At 28.5% G+C, this 7,564-nt stretch overlaps 1 long non-coding RNA gene across 1 annotated transcript; it reads left to right on the top strand.

The window, feature by feature from the left end:
- Positions 1–4,419: 4,419 nt before the first annotated feature.
- LOC148767723 (uncharacterized) lies at positions 4,420–5,402 on the top strand. The gene is made up of 2 exons (XR_016033852.1): positions 4,420–4,902; positions 5,196–5,402. It is a non-coding gene; the product is annotated as an uncharacterized LOC148767723 (long non-coding RNA).
- Positions 5,403–7,564: the final 2,162 nt, after the last annotated feature.

Raw genomic sequence — 7,564 nt, 5'->3', positions numbered from 1 at the left:
ATTTTAATATTTTAATATTTTAATATTTTAATATTTTTTAATATTTTATTATTTTATTATTTTAATATTTTTTAATATTTTAATATTTTCTTATTTTTTAGTATTTTTATTATTTCTTAATATTTTAATATTTTCTGATTTTTTTAATATTTTCTGATTTTTAATTTTTTTTACAAATAAAACAATTCTAACTACATTTTATTAAATTTATTACATTTTATCAATTAGTGTTAAATTAATCAGTGCATATATTTATCTAATCAACACAAAAAAATATGTAGACAAAAACAAAAGGAGTTTCTAGAAAATAAAAGAGTTATATAAAATAAATAGGTCTAATAAAAGAGTTATATAAAATAAATAAGTCCAAAATAGCTAGAGAATCGTAGATAGACCAACTAAATCTGTAAATATGGGTACCTGAGATGTAGACGCACCGAACATATCCATAAATCCCTGTGTAGTAGAACTATTTATTTTATATAACTCTTTTATTGGACCTATTTATTTTATATAACTCTTTTATTGGACCTATTTATTTTATATAACTCTTTTATTTCTAGAAACTCCTTTTGTTTTTGTCTACATATTTTTTTGTGTTGATTAGATAAATATATGCACCGATTAATTTAACACTAATTGATAAAATGTAATAAATCTAATTGATAAAATGTAATAAATTTAATAAATTGTAGTTAGAATTGTTTTATTTGTAAAAAAAAATTAAAAATCAGAAAATATTAAAATATTAAAAATTAATAAAAATATTAAAAAATAAGAAAATATTAAAATAATAAAATATTAAAAAATATTAAAATATTAAAATAATAAAATATTAAAAAATATTAAAATATTAAAATATTAAAATATTAAATGTTAAAATAATAATTTAAAAAGTAGAAGACGCCACTGGTGGCGGCGTCTCCTCGCGGTGCCGCCACCGGCGGTGGCGTCTCCGTCCGATGCCGCCGTTCCCAGTGGCGGCCAACACCAATTTAATTACTACTTCAAAAATAACCCCATTTTAAAAACTCCAAAACAAAACAACCCCAAAAAAAAAATTGCCCCTCTGTCATTTGCAGCTTTTAAAGGTGGCCAATAACTCGGGGCAATCTTTTTTTTGGGGTTGTTTTGTTTTGGAGTTTTTAAAATAGGGTTATTTTTGAAGTAGTTATTAAATTGGTGTTGGCCGCCACGGGAACGGCGGCATTGGACGGAGACGCCACCGCCGGTGGCGGCACCAGGAGGAGACGCCGCCACCAGTGGCGTCTTCTACTTTTTAAATTATTATTTTAATATTTTAATATTTTAATATTTTAATATTTTAATATTTTAATATTTTAATATTTTTTTAATATTTTATTATTTTAATATTTTAATATTTTTTAATATTTTATTATTTTAATATTTTCTTATTTTTTAATATTTTTATTATTTTTTAATATTTTAATATTTTCTGATTTTTTTAATATTTTATGATTTTTAATTTTTTTTTACAAATAAAACAATTCTAACTACATTTTATTAAATTTATTACATTTTATCAATTATATTTATTACATTTTATCAATTAGTGTTAAATTAATCAGTGCATATATTTATCTAATCAACAAAAAAAAATATGTAGACAAAAACAAAAGGAGTTTCTAGAAAATAAAAGAGTTATATAAAATAAATACCAGAAGACGGGCACCTGCATGTGGCACTGGTTCACATAGGCACTGACTTCATAGTGTCAATTTTATTTTCTTGTACTCATTTTGTGTTTTTACTCATTTTGGACCTATTTATTTTATATAACTCTTTAATTGGACCTATTTATTTTATATAACTCTTTTATTTTCTAGAAATTCCTTTTGTTTTTGTCTACATATTTTTTTGTGTTGATTAGATAAATATATGCACTGATTAATTTAACACTAATTGATAAAATGTAATAAATCTAACTGATAAAATGTAATAAATTTAATAAAATGTAGTTAGAATTGTTTTATTTGTAAAAAAAATTAAAAATCAGAAAATATTAAAATATTAAAAAATAATAAAAATATTATAAAATAAGAAAATATTAAAATAATAAAATATTAAAAAATATTAAAATATTAAAATATTAAAATATTAAAATATTAATTTAAAAAGTAGAAGACGCCACTGGTGGCGGCGTCTCCTCCAGGTGCCGCCACCGGCGGTGGCGTCTCCGTCCGATGCCGCCGTTCCCGGTGGCGGCCAACACCAATTTAATTACTACTTCAAAAATAACCCCATTTTAAAAACTCCAAAACAAAACAACCCCAAAAAAAAAATTGCCCCCAGATTTTGTCGCCAATTTTCATTCGGGATAATGCAGATCTTAAATTAATTTTTTTAATTTTTTTAATTTATAAATTTGGATGGAAGTTTTTTGAACTGAAATGCTAGATGCAGTACAAATTTTACCTCCTTGCAATACAAATCCAAACTGATCTGGACTAGTTTGCCTACAACATAATATACAGGGGTGGGTTTTTTTTTTACCAAATTGTCCTACCAACCCATGGCCCTATCGAACCCTACCGAGTTTTTACCGAAATATTTCTACCGAATTATTATCGTACCGAAATGTTTTGATAGGGCAACGGCACTCAATATTATTAAAATAGTATTATCCTACCGTTCCGTTCCGAAATATTATTAATATATAAAATAAAATTTTAATAATTAATTTATTATATATAAAAAGTAAACGTAGTTTACTATCATTAGTTAAAATTAATTATACTCCTTGAGTATGTTAAAAATATTTTAAATTGTTTTTATTAATGATGATCTAATTGATGCTAAAAGCTTTTATGTTATAATTACTTAAGAAATATTTTTACTATATTAAGTAAATTAAGAACATTTATTTAGAATACTTGTATTTTAAATACTAGTTTTTTACATTTTAAATTTGTATATACCTTTAATTGCTTTGAAAAATGGAATTTAATTTAGACGTAAATAGTAGATAACATAAATTGGTAATTCGTACCCAACTTTTGGTATACCGAAATTTATGATAGGACAATGGTAATGAATTTCGTAATACCGAAATTTCGGTAGTAATAGTGATTCGAGGAGTTTGGTACGATTGGCCTACCAAACACACCCCTAATAATATAAAGGAGTCTCGAACCCCTTCAGTTGTTGGGCCTTTAAAGCTATATAGTCCCATGTAGAAAAGTAAAGGCCCAACAGTAAAGAGCCCATTTGCACGCATCCACATGGTGGACCCTAGGGGGACAAATAAGACAGTTTGGATAAAGGGTGTCAGGAATAAAACGGAAAGCCTGTGGACAATGAACGAACTGGTCAGTCCAACTTAAAACAAGGCAGCCTCGCCCCAATGCAGATTAACCTCGCCTAAGGGACAAAGTAACCTCGCCCATAGCAATTTATATCTCGCTTAAAGGTAAAAAATAGGAAAGAGTCTGATGTGAGGGGACATTTGACAAACTAGAATAAGCAGCGACCGATAGGTAAAAACATTATAGATCTTCCCCGTGGCAACATAGGACAGGTAAATGGCCGCAGGACAGGCCAATACAAATCTTCCACATGGCGGGACGGGCCTAGAAGGCTGATATAGTGTTAGTATAAATACTGCCTCAGATAACGTATGAAGGGAGGCTGATCAATTGTAAAGAAAAACATATATATAACTACATAAGTACATATACTCTCATCTTATAATTATTATATCCCGATCAATCTAGCCACCGGAGCATTTAATCAATTCAAATTGTTCTCTATCTATTTCATGCTTTCTAAATAGATCAGAACCTATAAATATTAGTCCGTTAATCAGAGAAGGTATTATTATCCTAGTTCAATAAAATAGAAAAGTCCACACATTTGATAAGGCTATAATGGGACCACGACTGATGGTGTAGAATCTAGCCGAGCCGATTCGTGGTTCGATGAGTCGGCTCGAAAAAAGTTCGAACTCCGGACTTGAATTTTTCGAGCTCGGACTTTCTGACGAACCGAGCTCGAGCCAGTTTTTAGTTGTTCATGAGCTCACGAGCTGCCTCGCGAGCCTTATTTATTATTTTTATTTTTTTTATATATTATTTTTATTTAAATAGTGTATAATAATATAAAATATTATAGAAATAAACAAAAATAAAAAATAAATATTAAAAAATATTTTATATAAAAGTAAGAAACGATAGGCAACTTAAGAAATCCTAATGATATTTTTATAATTTTAAAATTAATTACTATTATTATTATAATTATAATTATTATTTTCATCTCCTATTTTCCAGCATTTTTTTTACTATCGTAGCAAATTAGATTGCCAACAGGGCAAGCAATATTTTAAAAAAAATATTTTATTTTGGTAATTTAAATTTGGGGTTTTTGTGCAGAGGTCCCTAACCAAACATCTTTATTATGGGATTATTTTGTAGACCCCCCTCATTTCCAAATTATATATAACTAACTACCAAGTGGATTACACTCTAGGGGAAACCCCCCTCATTTCGAAAATATTTTGACATACCCCCCGGGCTACCCTGAAGTTCCTATAATACCCTTCTAAAATCAGTTTTAAACCCTAGCCACTCACGGTCTCTCTCTTCTTCTCTCCCAAATTCAAAATCCCGCCTCCACAAACCTCCCACCGGCGAAATTGCTTCCCGGAGCCATAACTCTCTCTCCGGTGGTCGGAATTCGATGGTTTAACTACCGGTGGATTCCTCTCGTCGAGCTCTTTCTTTTGGTGGTGATTTCATTCAGTTTCGAACGCCGATCTGTTTCTGCAATTTTTTTTCATTCGAGAACGGTGGTCTTGCCGGAGTTTTATTTTGTGTTCCACCCGTCGAAATTTGACGGGTCACCTACCGTTGGATTCCTCTCGTCGGGATCTATATTTTGATGGTAATTTCGTTTATTTTTATGTTTTCAGATTTATTTCTATATTTTTTGCATTTGTGGCCGCGCGGAACCATTGGTGGTTATTAGCGGCGTCTAGGGTTTTGGTAGGAGGCGAGGGGGGTGAGGAGTCACTGTCTGTTTGATTTAAAATCTGTAGCATTTCCCAGCAATAATCTCTCTCTCTCTATCTCTCGATCTCTTAATGTTTGGTGATTTTTGAGTGTTTTGATGTTTTTCTTCAAATTTGTTGATTTGCACTAAAGTAATTTCTTTTTGTTTTGATTTTGCAATTGCAGCTTAATGAAGGCCATTAATCATTTCCTTGAAGGTGTCAATTTTTTGTTTTTTTAAGTTACATCAGATCTGTTCAACAGACTGTATACATTACTATAGTAACATGTAGTTACATATGCGTATATTTATGTATTTTCGATTTGTATTTTATTAGTTCTGATGTGATTTATAATAAAAATATTTAAATTTGTAAATTTTTGTTGGGGTTTTATGAATTTATTTTGTATAAGTCAGTATTCGTGTGTGTATACAATTGATCGACTAAAAATATGGGGAAAAAACGAACATAACTATGAATTACTATAGGTATTATAGTTACATGTAGTTATTTTCAGTACTGTAAACATATTGTTTTGAAAATTAAAAAAATAAAATTAAAAAAAAATTAAAAAAAAAATAATTTTTTTTTAATTTAAAAAAAAAAAAAAAAATATATATATATATATATATATATATATATATATATATATATATATATATATATATATATATATATATATATATATTTAACAAACAGATTTATAAAAAAAAATAATAATAATAATAATAAATAAATCAGCGAAAATGATAAATGCAGGACCATAAATGCTGAATGCAGTTTGGCCGAAAATTGCACATAAGGGTAGTATAGTACTTTCGCTTCCCCAGGGGTGTATGTCAAAGGATCATTTGGGCTTGGGTTTATCCCTAGTTTATTTGGTGGCTAGGGGGTATGTAAAATAACCCCCTTTATTATTCTAGGTGTAGGGGCTATATCTCTTTCACTAATAAACCTTAATATTTATTAAAAATAAAGGAAACATTCATGCATATGACAATATTACCCCCAACCCTTTATACCCAATCTTAATTATAACCCCAATTTAATCAATTTTGTCCACAAAAAATCTAATTTTGACCACAAAAATCCAATTTTGACTTTTTTTTTCAAAAACTTTTTTTTTTCAAATTTTTTTTTTTGCCGCCGGATTCCGGCGTTGACTTTTCGTTTTATTTTTTTTTTCATTCCAGATTTTTTCCCCGGTTTCCGGCGTTGACCTTTTTTTTTTTTTTTTTTTCTGGTCTTTTTTTTCCGCCGTCGGAGTTCGTCGTTGACTTTTTTTTTTTTTTTTTACGTCCGGCGCTTAACGTTAACCGTAATTGTGCTGTCACTGACAGTAAATTAACGTAATTATACTGTCAATGACAGTACATTAACGTAATTGTACTGTCGTTGACAATATATTTATGTAATTGTTCTGCCGTTGACAGTAAATTAACGTAATATTATTATTATTATTTTTGTTATTTTTTTTAATTTTGTTTGATTTGTTGACAAGTCAACGTAATTATATTACTGTCGTTGACAATAAAATAACTGTAAACACAATAATATTACTCTCAACCACATCAATATTTTTATTTTTTTGGGTTTTTTGTTTTGTTTGAGTTATTCACGGAGTAACGTAATAATATTACTGTCTATTATTGTAATATTAGTGTAAACAAAATAATATTACTGTGGTTGACGGTAATATTACTGTTGTTATAGTAATATTGCTGTCAACCACATCAATATTATTATTTTGTTTGTGTTTTTTTTTTTTTTGAGTTATTCATTGAGAAACGTGATAATATTACTGTCTATTATTTTAATATTACTGTGGTTGACGGTAATATTACTGTTGTTATAGTAATATTACTGTCACTCACAGTAATATTAATTCTTTTGGCTTTTTTATTATGTTTACATTTGTGAACGGTCAACATAGTAATATTACTCTATTACACAATAATAATTAGTTTTGTTGTGTTAATATTAATGGGCTAGAGATTGATATAGAAATATTATTGTATTAAACTGTAGTATAGTTAATTTTACTGTGTTTAACAGTAATATAGTTAATATTACTGTCAATCACAACAATATTGTTGTTTAAACGAAAAAAAAAGATGTTACAGAAAGAAAGAAAAAAAAAATCGAAAAAGTCAACGCCGGAAACCGGTGGCGGAAAAATCAGGAGAAAAAATAAAAAATAAAAAAGTCAACGGCAGAGACCGGCGGTCAACGGCGGTGACGGACGAATTTGTCCATAAAATGTTTTTTGGGTCAAATTGAGGTTAAATTAAATTAAGGATGAAATTGGAGCATATTAAAGTATGAGGGACTATTTTAGTCTTTTACAAAAATCTGGACCATGTGTGGACTTTTTTGTAAAGGAGTTTATTGTCTGGATTTTTTATGAATAAGTACCCGATGATGGGCTTATTTGTAAAGTGCCCTTTAAATTTCACAACTAATTATTTAATATTGTGTAATATATTTTTTTAATACAATTTAATTATCATATGTTTATTTTTCTTCAATGCTACTCCATGCATTGCACATGGA

This window comes from Erythranthe guttata, chromosome 10 (genome assembly GCF_056151865.1).
Source record: "Erythranthe guttata isolate IM_541 chromosome 10, IM_541, whole genome shotgun sequence".
NCBI classification, from domain to species: Eukaryota; Viridiplantae; Streptophyta; class Magnoliopsida; order Lamiales; family Phrymaceae; genus Erythranthe; species Erythranthe guttata.
This window is presented reverse-complemented; position numbering and strand designations above follow the sequence as displayed.